This window comes from Oxyura jamaicensis, chromosome Z, assembly GCF_011077185.1.
Source record: "Oxyura jamaicensis isolate SHBP4307 breed ruddy duck chromosome Z, BPBGC_Ojam_1.0, whole genome shotgun sequence".
Classification (NCBI taxonomy): domain Eukaryota; kingdom Metazoa; phylum Chordata; class Aves; order Anseriformes; family Anatidae; genus Oxyura; species Oxyura jamaicensis.
This window is the reverse complement of record NC_048926.1, coordinates 28108562-28125595: the sequence shown is the minus strand read 5'-3', so window position 1 is coordinate 28125595 and position 17034 is coordinate 28108562. Positions and strand designations below refer to the sequence as shown.

The 17034-nt window shown below is 43.2% G+C and overlaps 1 protein-coding gene across 4 annotated transcripts in view; it reads right to left on the bottom strand.

Annotated features, from left to right (window-relative positions):
• The window catches only part of KANK1 (KN motif and ankyrin repeat domains 1), a 127194-nt gene that overhangs the window by 90405 nt on the left and 19755 nt on the right, over window positions 1-17034 (bottom strand). For 2 of the 4 annotated variants that reach the window (XM_035309083.1, XM_035309086.1), the window contains exons 1-2: window positions 15266-15371; window positions 4441-4568 (exon numbers count right to left, since the gene is read on the bottom strand). The gene's annotated coding sequence lies outside the window, so the exon portion shown is untranslated. Of the gene's footprint in view, window positions 1-4440; window positions 4569-15265; window positions 15372-17034 lie in introns of those variants that run through there. The other 2 variants (XM_035309084.1, XM_035309085.1) reach the window with 1 other exon arrangement.

The following is a 17034-nucleotide window of genomic DNA, read 5'->3' as shown; positions in this document are numbered from 1 at the left end:
TCTGACAACAAAAGAGCTAAGAAAAAGATGGTTTTGACCGATTTTGTTTACACTCAGGTAGCTCTGAAGATTAATAGATTTATATTTTAATCCTTCGCAAGTCATAAATCAGAAAAGCACACACAAGGCTTTCATCAGCATAAAGAACTAGTTATCAGAGAAGTCTCCTTAACAACACTTATGGCACGGGTACACAAGTGGGAGGTGGGGTTCCCCAGCAGGCAGAGTTAAGCAAGAGATGGCGTGGCACGATCCAGTTATGTTCAGTCAGTCCTACCTCTTTGTGTCACAGCAGTCCTGGCATGTAGATGTGTTGTGTTATGTACGTCTGAAATACGAGCATTAAAGCACTGAGCACAAGAGCTGGTCACCAGCAGCAAGGGGATGCTGCTGCTGGGTCTGTGCATCCAAGTTGTAATGGGGGTCTGCTCCAGTGGTCACCGAGGAGCCTCCTGGGTCCTGCTTCCAGTGTGCAGTCAGGTGTAACCAGCTACAGCGTGGATGACAGCACCACCAGGAGGTGGGTTCGTGCCACGTTGCAAACTTCTGCTGCTGTTTCCATAAGAAACACTGCACTGCCCATCACCCCTCTGAACACATCAGTAAGGGTGAGGTTTGTGACAGCTTTCATATAAAAGCAGAGCACCATTTCAGACAGGATCCTCCACATCTTGCTGGGTAGCTGGTGTGACGTGATGATATCCCTGCCTGGAAAAGTTTTCTTGCAGTGTGGGAGGGTGAAGGATGTAATACAGCACAGCTGAGCGGTGTGTTGGCTTTGTGGCATGTTTGAGCACAACTAAGAGCAGGGAGGAAATAAGAAATAGGACTTAAACTACATCTCTGATAAGCTTGTCAAATGGAAAGCCTGGCCAAACATAACATGACTGAATTTACTGTCAAGGTATGAAGGGGAAAAAATAATCTACTCTGATCAGTGAGATATTTGGATTTGCAATTGTTGAATTTTCTACTGAAAGTATATGATTTTGATGATGTGGATGTGCATCCTCAGTACATCCGCAGATGACACCAAGCTAGGGGGAAGTGTTGTTCTGGCAGAGGGGAGGAAGGCCCTGCAGAAGGACCTGGACAGGATGGGTCGAAGTGCAGAGGCCAATGGGATGAGGTTCAACATGGCTAAGTGCCGGGTCCTGCACTTTGGCCACAGCAACCCCATGCAGTGCTACAGGCTTGGGGCAGAGTGGCTACAAAGCTGTGCAGAGGAACGGGATCTGGGAGTGCTGGTCGATGCTTGCCTGAACATGAGCCAGCAGTGTGCCCAGGTGGCCAAGAAGGCCAACGGCATCCTGGCTTATGTCAGAAATAGTGTAGCCAGCAGGAGCAGGGAGGTGATCATCCCCCTGTACTCTGCTCTGGTGAGGCCACACCTCAAGTATTGTGTTCAGCTTTGGGCCCCTCACTACAAGAAGGACATCGAGGCCCTGGAGCATGTCCAGAGAAGGGCTACGAAGCTGGTGAAGGGCCTGGACCACAAGTCCTGTGAGGAGAAGCTGAGGGAACTGGGGTTGTTTAGTCTGGAGAAGAGGAGGCTCAGGGGAGACCTTATTGGTCTCTACAACTGCCTGAAAGGAAGGTGTGGGGAGCTGGGGGTCAGCCTCTTCTCACAGGTAACTAGTGATAGGACTAGAGGGAATGGCCTCAAGTTGTGCCAGGGGAGGTTCAGGCTGGAAATCAGGAGACATTTCTCCTCAGAAAGAGCAGTCAGGCATTGGGACGGGTTGCACAGGGAGGTGGTGGAATCACCGTCCCTGGGGGTGTTCAAGGAAAGGTTGAGCATGGTGCTTAGGGACATGGTTTAGTGGGTGACAGTGGTGGTAGGGTAATGGTTGGACCAGATGATTTTGGAGTTTTTTTTTCCAACCTTAACATTATATACAGCTAATATATTACTGTATAGGAAATTTAACTTTACCTACAGGAGGTGTGCTTCCTGAAAAAGCAGATAACCTTTCAGATGAAAGTGTGTCATAGACCTCAAAAGCTAATCAGAGCTTCACTAATCACTGTGGAAAAAGTTATTTAACTGCTTCAGTGAGCCCAGATCATTCAGAAAGTACAGTCCAAATTTGACTAAATCTCACTGTGCCACAGCAACCAACCCCCAGAGTTTGGTGAACTGCTTCCACATTGCATCCCTGTGAAAGCAGAATCTGTCCACTCTGACCTACAGGCAGAAATCATCCCAGATTAAGTTAAAGTGAAATCTAGACATGTTTGTTATAAAATCTTTTTTTCTCCATGAATAAGCACAAGCATAAAAGCCTAGAGATGAAAATTCAAAGGAAAGCAGCTGTTGGATATTTGTAATTTAACCTGCCAGGAGTACAAGTTTTTCTTCAGAGGTTTTCTTTATATAATAGGCTGAAGTCATGCTGTGAAAACCAAAACTGCCATTTTGAAGTTTGAGGAGATTGTAGTAAAATCCTTACTTAAATCAAGGCTTCAGGACAAAACAAAACAAAAAGACAATCGTAGTGAAGCAACCTTGGCTTTATAAATGAAAATTAATTTTATGAAGCCTGCTGTTCAGCTCATGTTACCAAATGCAATTGCCATGTAGGTCATAGAAGCAGTGCACTTTTAATTGGCTCGTGGTCTCTGGTGGAGTTCAGAGATGCACAAAACACGCTCAGGCCATCTCCACCAAGCACACTGCTCCAGCAGGATGCTGGCCCTGACCCACAGGCCAAGCACCGAGGTATGTTAGCATGTCAGACAGCAGATCACCTCTTATTGCAGAGGTATCTGTACAAACACAAAATGGGTGCTCTGTGGTCACAATCCCGTTCCTTAATGATCTGATATGCTGCCCCATCCTTCCTGAGGAGTAGCCAGGCAGTCAGCAGTCATCGCTATTGTGACTCCATGACTGCTGATAGAAGGCCGCTCTGGGTCTTCCAGCCTTTCTGCACTCACCCTCTTCCTCTGTCTGCACGTTTCCTTACAACTTCCTTCCCTCTTCTCCCAGCCTGCACCTTGCACTGCCATCCACACGTGCCCCCAGACATCCACACTGTGACTACACTCATTTATTGATACCTGACCCACTGCAGAGGGGGTCAAATAGTTGGAGGATCAGCCAGTGCAAGCTGGCAGCGTCCCCACCACCACCACATCTCCTTTGCTCAGAAAGCTGTGCTTGGCTGAGGGCACGCACTTCCACAGCCAGGACAGGGCTGTGGCACGCAGCCACGCAGGAACTGGGACAAACCTAGGCACAGTGATAATAAGTTTCCTTATTTAGCTTTTTCTAAGCATTTCTCTTCCCTGCCAGCTACAGCCCTGCCTTGGGGCCCAGAAGCAGTTGTGTCTGCTTTCTCCCTGTACAAAGCAATTTTGACAGCAGAAAAGACTGGATTCACCTCCCAGTGTCTTTCCCCAAGAAAAGGAGGAGCTTCAGAAGAGCAACAGCATGAGTGAGAGCCAAGGGCTGGTTTGGAAGGTGCTGGCCAGGGTCTGTCTGCACTTAAACCGAGTCTGCTAAGATTACAATCTTTGCTTGTCAGGAGATGAGTTCAGTTCTAGATGATCCCCTCCCTCACACAAACCCACAGCATGCTTTAGTGCATGTAACAAGGTGGAGGGTAACAAGCCCTAAAAGTAAACAAAAATAGCAGTCAGTGGACACTTCAGATAGCGGATGTCAAACCTGAGAGAATCCAGGAGTCAGTGGCAAAGAGGCCCTTTACAAAAAGATTAGCTCTCCAGTTTTGGCTTACCATATGTTTAATTCAGGAGACCCTGGTGACCCAGATGACCCGGGCAGGGGAGACTGTGCTGTGCATGGGGTGTTGTGCAGGCACACTCTGGGCTGCTCCAGTCCGTACATGTCTACAGCTCAAAAACCAGCACCACTACCATGAAGCAGACAATACATATATGAATCCAAACAGATGGGTGCAAAATACAGGTAGGTATTAATGAAAAGAATGACTGCAGTAGCGCCTCTACTCGCAGCAGAATGGGCACTTTTTCAGCTACAGATGTGTTTGGTTTTTATAGTCTTCAGTTTTTCTTACCCATATTTTTGCCGAGGAAGAATGTCCCAACCTGACATCTCAAGGAGACTGAAAACAATCTTTTCACTATTAAAACTTATTAATATATAGGTGAAGCATTAAGGCATTTTAATGGAAAGTTATACAAGTGCTTAAAGAAACTAGAACTAGTGATTTTGGAAAAGAAGTCAAGTTACTTCTTCATTGCATCTTATTTTTACCCTATTGAGGGTCAGTGAATTTAGTCATAACTGACAAATACTGACAGTCTGATCCAGTCTAATACACAAAACACAGGTATCATGTTATTTTGGTTTACTATAAAGCAAGAGACGGGCTGAGACAATGTGTGGGACCATATTTATCTATTGTCTTCCCCCTCTCCCCTTACCCTCCAACAAAAGAAGCTGCATCTTACCTTAAAAGACTAACAAAAATGCTAGTCCTCTACTTCTCTTTAGCTTTAAGCTTCAGAAATAATGCAGAAGAATCAGCTAGTTCAATACTTCAGCACTTGACAGCACATTCAGGAATCTGAAAGTCATCCTACAAGAAGAGAAATGAAAAGTAGTCATTGTACGTGTTGGGCAATATATCACATGCTTAAAGCTGCAGATGCCTGGTAATGCCATGCTGCATAACAATAATGAAGTTCATAATAATCACAAATAAGAAAGGTTATGCCATTTTTGGCTTCCAAGGTGCAGTGCACACATGCAATATTCTGGTTACAGCACCCTGAAAGAAAGCATGCATCTTGCAACCAATATGTCACCCTGTAGTGCTTTCCCAGTTTAAAAACTCTGTTCAACCAACAGTCGATGCAAGTGCACAGAAGCAAAGCTCTGAACATGTCATGATAAACCAGTTAGGGAAATGCAGCAGTAAGCGTCTAAGGAATGGTAACCTGGTACTAATTTGAACTGAGAAATGCAGCAGGAGCCCACATGAGCTAAGCAGCAGTGCTATATGATCTGGGAGGATGCCTCTATATATGAAAGACATGGAAGCATTTTATAGGCTGCAGTGAAAGAAGAGACAGAGTCTGCTTTGTCCCATTTCCCTTAATAGGGTTTTTTAGAAGTCTTATCTTGCAAGAATTTGCATATACTCCTAGCTCTTACACAGTAAAGACAGTGAGACTGAAGTTCATACCTCCTGCACCACTGTGGCACACAGGATGGCTCTTCCCTTTTTACCACAGCAATTCATATGTTTTGCCACCAAGGTTTAGACCATTTATTTCTCAACTCGAACTCACTTGGCATGTTTCACTCCTAAAGCAAGCTAACTTCCCCAAACCACAGGCACACACACACAGATGCCACCAAGGCCCCTGTTCCTGGCTCTGATGCATCCCACCTCACAACCACTTGCAGGTGCAGTCCAAGTCAGTACCCCAGGGCTGTGCTGGAGACCTGTCTGCAGATATTGAATACTTGCTGCTGCTGCTAGCATATTTGGCAGCTATCAAGAGATAGGACAGGAGAACAGTTTATATCTAACATGGTTACTTAAGAGTTTTGAAGATTATTTTTATGGAAAAAGTCACATCAGGTTTTAATTGTGTACTTCCCTTGAGCTTTGGTATGAGAACACAAGATGATCTTTGGCTCAATCTTTAAAACTACAGAGGTGCAGGCTTAATGGAAAACAAGTGAATCATACTAGGTAAGAATTAAAGATTTTTTTACTGTAAAATAATAGATAAACTGTCACACAAAGCAAGCCACAGACCAATGCCTCTACATACACATTATTCAAACTCTACACTGTTTACAAATCCACAAAACAGCCTTTTAAAGGTCTTCATAAACTAAATCAAGCAGCATTTTTCTTTGGACACAAGAGCTCTCAATCCCAACATGCAAGAAGTTGGGCAGGGACATCAGGAGACCAGCTCGGCTAAGTGAAGACCTCTTAGCAAAAAACTAAAACACACAAGAGCAAAATGCATAGGCAGTGGAAGTAGAGATGCACATACTGGGAAGATTATAGGGATGTGGCCTGGGAGTGCAAGGAGAGGATCAAGAAAGCCAAAACCCAGTTTGGCTAAATATATCAAAAGAGACAAGAAGGGTTTCTTCAAGCACATGGGACAGCAAAGGAAGATAAACTTTCCCTGCAATGAGCAAAACATGAATGAGTTCTTCAACCTGCATAGAGAAGGCTGAGCTGCTCAACAGCTTGCTTGCCTCAGTCTTCATAGGTAAGTGCTTTAGCCACATGGCCAGAGTTACAAAAGGTAAAGGCAGAGACTGCAAGAATAAAGAACTACCCACTGTAGGAGAGGATCAGATGTGAGACCATCTAAGGAACGTGAAAGTGAACAAGGTCCTCTGGGACCTAATGAGATACATCTGCAGATCTCATGGGAACTGGTGGATGCAAGTTCCTAAGCCACTGTCCACCAGTTGCAGTCCAGCAAAGCTTCCAGTGACTAGAAAAGGGGAACACACCCCCATTCTTAAAAAGGAAGAAGAGGAAGACCAAGGGAACTACAGGCCGGTCTCACATCTATGCCTAGCAAAATCATGGAGAAGATTCTCTTGGTAATTACGCTAAGGCACACATAGAATAGAGAAGTGATTGCTGGCAGCTGACATGGTTCACTAAGGGGCAAACAGTGCCTGACAAATCTGGTGGCCTTCTACAACAGGGTTACAGCATTGATGGATAAGGGAAGAGTAATCAACTTCATCTACCTGGACCTGTGCAAAATATCTGACATTGTCCCACACAATATCCTAGTCTCTAAATTGGAGAGGCATTATTTGGCAGATGGGCTACTTGGTGGATGATTAATTGGTTGGATGATCACACTCAGAGCCGAGGTCAATGGCTCAATGTCCAAGTGGAGATCAGTGACTAGTGGTATTCCTCAGGAGTCTCTACTGGGACCAGAGCTATTTAACATCTTTGACAGTGACACGGACAGTGGGACTGGGTGCCCCTTCACCAAGTTTGCAGACAACACCAAGCTTTGTGGTGAAGTCAACATGCTGGAGGGAAGGGATGCCATCCAGAGAGACCTGGACAGGCTCAAGAGGTGGGCCAATTCAAACATGAGGTTCAACAAGGCCAAGTGCAAGGTTGTGCACCTGAGTCAGGTCAATCCCACCCATCAATACAGGCTAGGTAAGTAAATAGAGAGCAGTCCCATGGAGAAGGCCTTGGGGGTACTAGTGGATGAAAAACTCCACAAGCCAGCAATATGTGCCTGCAGCCCGGAAAGCCAACCAGATCCTGGACTGCATCAAAAGACAGCTGGCCACCAGTTTGAGGGAGGTGATTCTCCCCCTCTACTCCACTCTCATGAGACCCCAACTAGAGTACTGCATTCAGCTCTGGGGCTCCCAGCATAAGGGAACAAACCTGCTGCAACAAGTCCAGAGCAGGGCTACAAAGATGATTAGATGGCTGGAGCACCTCTCCTATGAAGAGAAGCTGAAAGCTGGGGTTATTTAACCTAGAAGACAGAAGACTCTGGATTTGACCTTACCTCTAAAGAAGAGAAGGTTCCAGGGAGACCTTACAGTGGCCTTCCAGTACCCAAAGAGAGCCTACTGGAAAACTGGAGAGAGACTCTTTATCAGAGAGAGTGGTGATAGGACAAGGGGTAATGGCTTTATACTAAAAGAAGATAGGTTTAGATTAGATATAAGGAAGAAATTCTTCACCCTGAGGGTGGTCAGATACTGGAAGAGGTTGCACAGAAAAGCTGTGGATGCCCCGTCCCTGGAAGTATGCAAGGGCAGGCTGGATGGGGCTTTGAGCAACCTGATCTAGTGGGAGGTGTCCCCACCTATGGCAATGGTTTGGAACTAGATGACCTAAAATCCCTTTCTACCTAAATCATTCCCATAAAATTACAGAATCATGCAATTACAGAAGCAACTATAAGGGTCTGTCTGTGGAAGGAGAAGAGAGGAAGGATTCCGCAGGAAAACCCAAGTAGATGTTACACTCCTAAATGCAACATCTGTTACAAAACCAGAAATCCAAACGCCCCAAATGTCCCCTTAGTTGAACTTTAAAATAGCATCCAGTGCTCTTAAGTAACCGAAGTGAGAGCCCATTTCTTCCTTCCTCCATCTAGCATTTCCTCAATACATTCAACTATTGATTCATCCATTTATGCAAAATATGAACTTGTTTATGCTCCGTACTAGATAGTCATGATATCCTAAAAATAGTTTTCTTAGATTTCAGTTGCAATACATTCCAAGTCAATCTCCATCTACATCATAATAAAAGGTAACGCTTGAGGAAACTTAAGATGTTAGAAAACAATTATGTCCTCGGAGCTAAGTATTCACAGATAATGGCAAACACCAAAGTAATCCTGTTTGTGTATAACCTCCTGTTCCACACTTTTGTGGAAAGTGTTACAGCAGCTTCCTGTAAGTTTCAGACTGATACCATGACTTCAGCCTTCAAGACATTCAGTTAGTTACACATCCAGGCTGACATTCTGAGGACACAATAAAAGTGGTTTCAAATACCTATTACCATGCTCAGAATGCCTTGTCCCCACATCATGGTGTCATGATTGTTTAGATATTAGTCATAAATCATTAAATCATTTTTGCCTCAAAAGATCATCTTTGCATGCCCTCCCACAGCCATCTTGTCTTTATCAGGTACTCACATTCAGCTCAAGTGGGTGTTTATGCCCACACCTGATGTAGATCAGTTTGATAGCACAACGGTGTGACAGTAAAGGCCAGGACTAGGGAATGACTTGAGCTCCAAGATGAGCAAGTGGTAACTGAGATTTGCACCTCAGAAAACAGGAGTCAGAAGTTCTCTGGGAGCTAAGATTTATCACATAGTTTACTGTTTTCCATGCCAGATAGAAAGAAAGCTTCAGCTTTGCCTTTTAGCCCAAACAAATCACAATATACACAATCATACTCCTACATATCTAAGCCCCACCAAAACAAAAACACTATGCTGCACACCCATTTTCCCTTAAGGAGAGAACAAACCACACCTAACAGGTGTTAATCAAAACATCAAACATTAGAAAACATTCTGACAATGGAGATTTAGAAAAATATGCAACATCTCAAGCAAAATTTGAATCTGTATAAAACAGATGTGTGTATCTTGTATCAAAAAGCAATTGTTCTTCTGAATTGCCTTGCAAATGGCAATCTAAATTCACTCCCAGGAAGAAAACAGACTTAATTGATTAGCACAACTGAGTGCTAAGTTTCTGCTTAGCAAAGATAAGCAGAAATGAAAACAGACACAGTAAAACAGTTAAGCAGAGATTTTACTTACACCAAGGGAGCAAGTTGGCTGATAAAGTTGTCATCTTTACAGGAAGCTCTAACCTTGATAATACTTTCAATTTAAACAAAGCTCGCTATGTAATAGATATTTTGCAAACTCATGTAGGCAGGGCTGCAACAACTTCTCATGGGAAGTCTATGTGCTTCACAGGCATATTCCAGCTTGACAAGATCTCCACAGATTGGTAACAAGTACTCCATCTTCTCCTTTTTTCCATTTTAATATTGTTCAACATCTCCTCCCACACACACCTCCGACAGACGCACCTCCCTCCAGCAGACAGCCAGATTCACTTATCTAAAGAGGAATTTATGCTGGTCTGAAAAAACACCAGCCCCCTCAAATGCAAGGACATGCCTGGATAACATATTGAGATATGCCTTGGATGTTGTGTCAAACACTTCAAAATCAGTTAAAGATGCACTGCATAGCACCAAAAGGGTAATTACACTCTCACTGGGGAAAAAAAAAACATTTTAAAATAGATTTGTACATGAAGGTAGCATTTCTAGAGGTAAAGACGTGACTTCCCAATGAACGTGCTGTATTTTTGGACAGAAAGCCCCCAAATAGCCAAAAGCAGTATTGCATCTTGGTACACTTCACTGGCATAAGATCTCATAATTGCTAGAGGGAATAACTAAGGCTATGTCTGCATGGCACAAAGCACCATGCTAATTAACCTTGCAGAGACACTAATTAATCTGGGCAGGACGCCATGATAACACGACTACACTGCTGTCTTGGGAATCTCCCCATGCCAATGATCATGCTCTTTGGTCATACACACCCACACACACCAGCAGTGTCTTTCACATAAAAGAGGAGTCTTATCCTGAAGATGAATCTGCATAGAGAGGTGTTTCCTCTCAGAAGCTGCCATAAAGTTTTTTATTATTATTATTATTATTTAAATCTGGGGTCTATGGTATACAATACCAAACTATACACTTAAATAATTTTTACCAAATAGTAAGATAATTGACTGGTGTTACAGAGGATAATTAAGCTGTTAGGAGGACCATAAGAGGATGTATTTATGGACAGTCTTCTTGGCATTTGAAAGTTGGCACAGAAGTTTCAGGACATCATTTCAGAGGGGTAACTGTAACAATGGTGATTGTCTACTAGCCCTTCAGCAGCAGCAGGTCGTTCACCCCACAGCAGTTCAGTTTCTCATCTGGGCTCCAGACAGGGCAAGGAGGGGTGCTTGTACGTGCTGGTGTAAGTGTTCGCAAGTTAGTACATTCCAAATAGCAGATAATGGAGCCACTGTAGTTGTTAGCACATTTTCAAGAAGTTAAGTTGTTGCCAAACCAACTCCACAGCTTTCCTTTTAACATTACAGTGATTAAACAAGTCTTGGGCTATAGCCAGAACAACAGCTACCTTATCTACTATAACTGATGCCACCTCTTGGTACAGAAACCAACTCTTCACATATTACAAATGGACTTTGAGCTTCTTCTGACTTGTTAAAACACACACCGTAAGTGTACTGAATAGCAGCTTTAAGTGCCTGTTCCAATAGGAACTGGTCTTTGAACATGCAGAGAGAAAGAGGAAAAGGGAACATTTGGCATACAACGCAACCTGCAACAGAACATAGCCCGCCCAACAGTGCAGAAAGGAGAACACAGAAGTGTCATTCACTGTGGCACAAAACAGCAAGTCAAAAAGCCAGGCAGAACAGGCAGTTTCAGAGAACAGCCCCTGTCAGTCCCTCTTTCTCCGCTCTCTAAGGATCTACATCCAAAACCAGGGCTTTCCCAGACAATCCTCAAAGTCCTAGACTTAAAGGGTGTCCTAGCTGTAAAGGATGGACTCTCAAGCAAGGCAGACCTTCTACAAAGCACAGCCCCATGAATTTATGCATGAGCTACTTTAGTGACAGAACTCATATTGCTGGTAAATGGGATACACAAGTTCAGCTAGAACCTGGTGGGCAAGGCTGGCTTCTCATATTTCAGTTAGTTTGCAGGGGCAGAGGTAACAGCACAACAAAGGGCAGCTTCACCTTGGTCCTTGGTTTGCACTACATCAGTCTGAAAACTTCTCGCCCTATGGAAAAAGTGACTGGTTTGAACAAGCGCACTGTTTCCTGTGGCAAAAGCACAGGGACAACTTAATCTTGGAAAGTGCACTGCATTCAGACAAGGACAAACCACATAAACTGCATCAAAGTGCTTTTAAGCCCTCCTTGCTCCTATCAGACAGTACAAGCACTCAAACAAGTCTGTCTGAATTGGTCACGTACTATTTCTGCACTAGTGGGAAAAACACCACTGTAAAAAGCATAATCAGATTACTAGAAATGAAATAGCCCTTGATAAGCTGGTGTTTGTTGCAGTTCTCACGCTTGGACCCAAGGTGCATCTGCTCAGAAATGGAAAGGTGTTATTAAAAAACACGTTTGCTACATGATCACTCTTAAAACCCATTATCTTTCTTTCACACACACATATATACACATATCAGATACCCATGGAAAAGATTAATAAAAGCTGTCTCCTCCAAAATGATTAATACTTCTTGACCCAAAGGCTGAGTGTTTGTGGATGATACACAGTAACAATGACACTTTGGGTAAACACTTTAATCTCTAACCAGCAAAACTGGTCTAGATTGTCACAGAACAGTACAACCCAGCAATCCACATGAATAGATGTGCTGAGCCTTAATACCTTTAGCTGTCAACTCAGATGAGACTGACTCAAATCACTGAATCCTCAGAGGCCAGAACATGCCCTACTCCTTCCTTCCTCCACTACCTTGCCTAGATAAATAGCAGAGTTCATCCTGAGTTTTCTGAAGGGTGATCTTTGCTTAGCAAGACAAACAGTTCTGTAACACAGCCAGATTTTTCTGACACTCCAGATTTTTAGCTGGCAAACAGCAACCTGAGCTTTAACAAGAAACAGTCCAACTTCTTAAGAGGATAAGCACAACTATCCATTCTCTAACTGATGCTGCTATCATAGATGAAACTTCACTGACAGCACTTACAGCTCACCCAATGCTTTCTTTTATCCCATTTGCAGGGAAGTCACTGCTCATGGACTATGTCACTCTAGAGACTAGGAGGGGGGAAGTCATCAACATACACAAGTTTTTTTCCTCTTCCTTTTTCATATTGCCCTTTCTGTAGGGGGACTGGACCACATTCTTTGTTCTTTATCCAGATGACTTTAGCTATCACAAGTCAGATGGCCTAGGTTTAGAAGTGCAATGTATTTTTCTGTTGCTCTAAAGCAAGATGGATTTTACACAACCAGTTTAGATGGGCTAAATGTTAGGCAATGGGTGGAGGGAAGATAAGGTGTCACAACTGAAGCAAGTTACCTAAAAGCGATTCAAGAAAGATGGAAAACTAGGATGACTCTCAGCTACAGATGTCTTCAATTAACCTTTCTCAATACACCAGTTACTTATTTTTTTAAACATACTGTATCCAGTTATATCCTTTGCTTGGTCACAATATCATACCATGCAACTCCTCTGGAAAGCAAAGTACCTAATGAATCTGTGCTTGCTCCTGTAAGCAGACCAGGGTCTCCTTACACAGCAAAGGCTGTGAAGGTCATTCTTTTGTCCTACAGTGAAAAAGAACTGGAAAAGTGGAGAATGACACTGAAAGGGGCCATAAGAAACTATCTTGCTTGCTCAGTTACTACACACAGATGGGACATGGGCTTCTTCTGATGAGAGCCACCTGCACACCCCTCTGGTCCCATCAGAGATGGTCAAACAGGAGAGGGGGAAAGGCTCTGCCAGCTTATAAAAGGAAGGTTACTTCACTAAGTACGCTTAACTTTCAAAGTTAAGATAAAGATATAGAGCTAGTTGTCATTAGCTCCTGAAATAGCAGCTCAAACACTAGTAATTGATGAGCCTCAAAGAGTCTTAACTGCTGGATTTCAAGCAACACAAGCAAGCCTCTGTAAGAACTGCCCTTTCTTTGTGCTGCTGCCCCATCCCCTCACTTTCTATGAGAAGATTCCCCAGCATCAGGTATCACAATGTATCTTCATGGGTGTAACACAGCTAAAGGTAATAACAAAACAAAACACATATAAAGCAGTTAATCTGCTTTAGAACCACACCAAGAACCTGTATGGTAGAGAATACATGTCCTTCACATCTCCTTATCTAGGCCTGGGAGTTTCAGTCCCCCTTTGTCTTGGGACTGGCAACATCCTGAGGCTTCAAATTGTCAGGAAGAAAGCAATAGGACTAACATCCCCCTCTGGCACCAAGATAAAACTTGGTCTGTCAGTCTGTTTTGCAGCTCAGGCTTTTCAATATCTGTTTTGTTCACATACCTTTGGGATTTTCAAATGGGTGTTACCATCATCTCCCTAATGAGATTCCAAAGCACTTACTCCCAAAAGATGTTTTTTTTTTGGATGAGCTACTGTAGAATAATTTGCAAAATCCATCACTTTTTTGAAATATCCCTCAGTACCCACCACACACAGTCCTTCTATTATGGCTCAGTGGAATTTCTGATGCCAAACCAAGATGAGAATGTGCTTCTGTCATGCTTTCAGCCTAAAGCTTTGAAGATGAAATTAATTAATGAACCCCAAGCTGCACAGCACTGGTCTAAAGAAGTGTGAATAGTCACGTATCACTGAGGGTTGCTGTCATAGCAATGCTGTTTTCCTTGTGCAAAAGGAAAAATAAGAAATAATGGCAAGCTGTTGCAGATGTTCTGTATTAATGACTTGACCAAGAAGACCTAAAACCAAAATCATTCTGAATTTCTAGGGATTTGGTGACCAAAGCAAACAAGCACGTGGCCTCCCAAAGAAAGGAGATATTGTCCTCCAGAGTCCCACCATTAGCTCTTAATAAAACTGCTTTTGCAAATTTCATTTCAACTTTACATTTCAATGAAACGTATGACTGTATCCCTCAAATGAAGCAGGGCAGTAGCTGGTCCTCATCCTAACACAAGCTAAAAAGAATATCAAGAGGAAGACAAGCACTACTGACATGCAGTGCCAGTCAGGATAGTCTTCTGTTGAAATTATCATGGGTAGTATATTCAGCAATGGGTTAGATCCGAAATTCTACAAAAAGAAACTACACACAAGTGTCAATAGTCCTGTCCCTTCTGCAAAGAAAAAAAAAAAGTAGGGAGACAGACAGTACAACAATACCATACACTGGATTTAAAAGCTCCAACTCATGAGCATTGAGGTGGTAATTTAACAGCTACCTAATTACTCGTACGGGGGAGTGGGAGGTGAGGGAAGTAATAATATACACACATGAATTCTGTTATTTTAAACATGTTTCCCTCAAAGAGCCAGCCAAAAGGAGCAAAACGAAATTGCAAAAATCCTCTCCGTACACACAAATAAAACACGAAGGTCACAGAGCAACGCAACCCAGACCCCATTCTCCCCGAAAAGCTGCAGACTTTCATTTGCAAGCACAGCCCGCAGAAGGTGGGGGAAGGAGAGGACAGAAGAAGAGCACACGAAAGCCAGTGCAAAGCTTTTCAACCCTGCTTCATCATGTCAATGTGAAGGCTCAGAGTGCTTGCTCAGGGTCACCGCCGATGAAAAAAAAAAAACACTAACTTAATCGCTGTCATGCCACATCTCCAGCCTAACAGACTTTGATTTGTGCAGGACCATCCGGGACGTTGCAGTACCCTGTGTGCTGATTGCCAGCCACGGAGATACCGACGGAGGAATTCCTCACACACATGCGTTATACACTCTCTGTAATACTTTCATAACATTAAGTACTGCCCTTCAAAAACAAACCACCACTTCACGCCACAAGGACTCCCCCATTAAGATATATTTTAAATAGCCCACTAGAAACACTCAAACCTACTCAGCCACACAAAACCGGTGAGATTTCACTATTTCACAAAAAAAAAAAAAAGGAAAAAAATAATAAAAAAAGAATAAGACTAAACTTACAGGGTTGTTACTCCACCGTTTCTCTCTAGCACACCGCACATTATTGAACTGCAATGCCTGAAACAGTAACTTGACCTCTCTGGGAAGGTGGGCGGTATTATACAAGCTGAAACATTAGAAACATGCATAATTACGCTGGGTATTTGCCACACATTCTTTCATCCATGAACAAATATGAATGGAAAAGTCACACTGACACTCCAGGCTTAGATTATGTCCAAACCATCAATTAAGAAGATTTTTCATGAGGCCTTGGAAGAACAAAAGTTTTCAGAGCGGGAGAAATTTTCTGTGGAGTTACACTCTGCATATATTACAAAGAGAGCACCGCCAGCTCAAAGCTGAGACAACAGTGAGCTAGACCAGGGAATTTCGGCTTTCTCGCCTGCCACCACCGGCAGCTTAGCCTGTCGCTTTGCTTTCCTGGGAGCACACGGACCCGTGGCACCCATTCATGCAGTGCCAGTGAGGACGCCTGCCAAGGCACCACCTGCATCCTGCCACTAATCACCCACCCCTTCCTGAAGGGTGACACCTCTCCTCCAAACTGGTGCAGCGCCTGCCTTTTATACCAAGTGTGTGGAGGACCCTCACTGCATGTAGCCTTCTCTTCCCTTCCAAGAAAGCATTTGGAGGAACTGTGCACACATCTAACCACAGTCTTCTGCTGTCACATTAAGATTTTCTCTTCTTCAAACTCAAGACTTAGCCATGCTCCTGGTCATGCACGATGCAGCATCCACAGCTACTGTGATCCTAGTTTCAAGGATCCTCAAGATGTTTTGACAGCAATATCCACATATTGTTTTTCCCAGGCAGCTCTCTAGCTTATCCCCTTTCCACAAGGAAAGGCTTTGTGTTCTTGATTCAACCATTTCATTCCCCATGCTTGCCCTACAAATAGATGTGGAATACACAGTATTTATTTCAGCTAATTCCCCATGCACTACAGGCAATGCATGCACATCGGAAGCACTGGTACAGAGCAGAGACATGAATTATTCTAGAATAATTCTTTTGTTTCATACTTCAAGCAGGCCAGCTCCCCTTCTCTCTCTTCTCCTTTGTTTATATACTTCAAAGCTTTTGAAGGTCATAGCAATGCACATATTGAACTGCCTCTCATAGTCTGAGAATCAGCATTGGTTACAACCGTTGCAGTTTCCAAACATGAGTTGCCAACAGTGATCACATTCTAAAAACTTAAGCTAAGTTTTTTTTCCCTACATATACCTGAAAACACAAGACAAAAAACTGGCAAGTGCCAAGCAGTGTAAAGTGATACAAGAACTCGCCGGGGATTTATTTATTCTTATTAGTTTTAAATTTGCTTTTTCAAATAGTGGCTTATTCATTTAAGGTTAAACCATGCATACTTTCTTGGACACTTCTGAAAACCGTGGGGAGCTTTATTTTGAGATTTCTCACCTTCTCCTTTACAACTTAAAAATCAGTTAGAAAAGGACAGAGCAGCCTTCTTAAGCCTTACCTAAGACATCTGTTCAAAATGCCTGAGCGGTATGATGAAAAAGCTTTCAGTCAAAAGTGGTTTGTGGCCAAAAGAAAGGAAATAGTGTGCATCTGCAGCATAGAAGTGCCCACAGAGCAAGGAACTAGGTTTGCAGCAAATCCTTGTTGGAATCATTTAATTGCCACTATGTATGAATAGGAATTTATCAAGCCTTTTTCAGTATTTGCTTTTCAAGTAAATACTAAAGAACGGAATCTTTCAGTTATAGTATTGACTTTCCCATTTAGAAGTGGTTTGA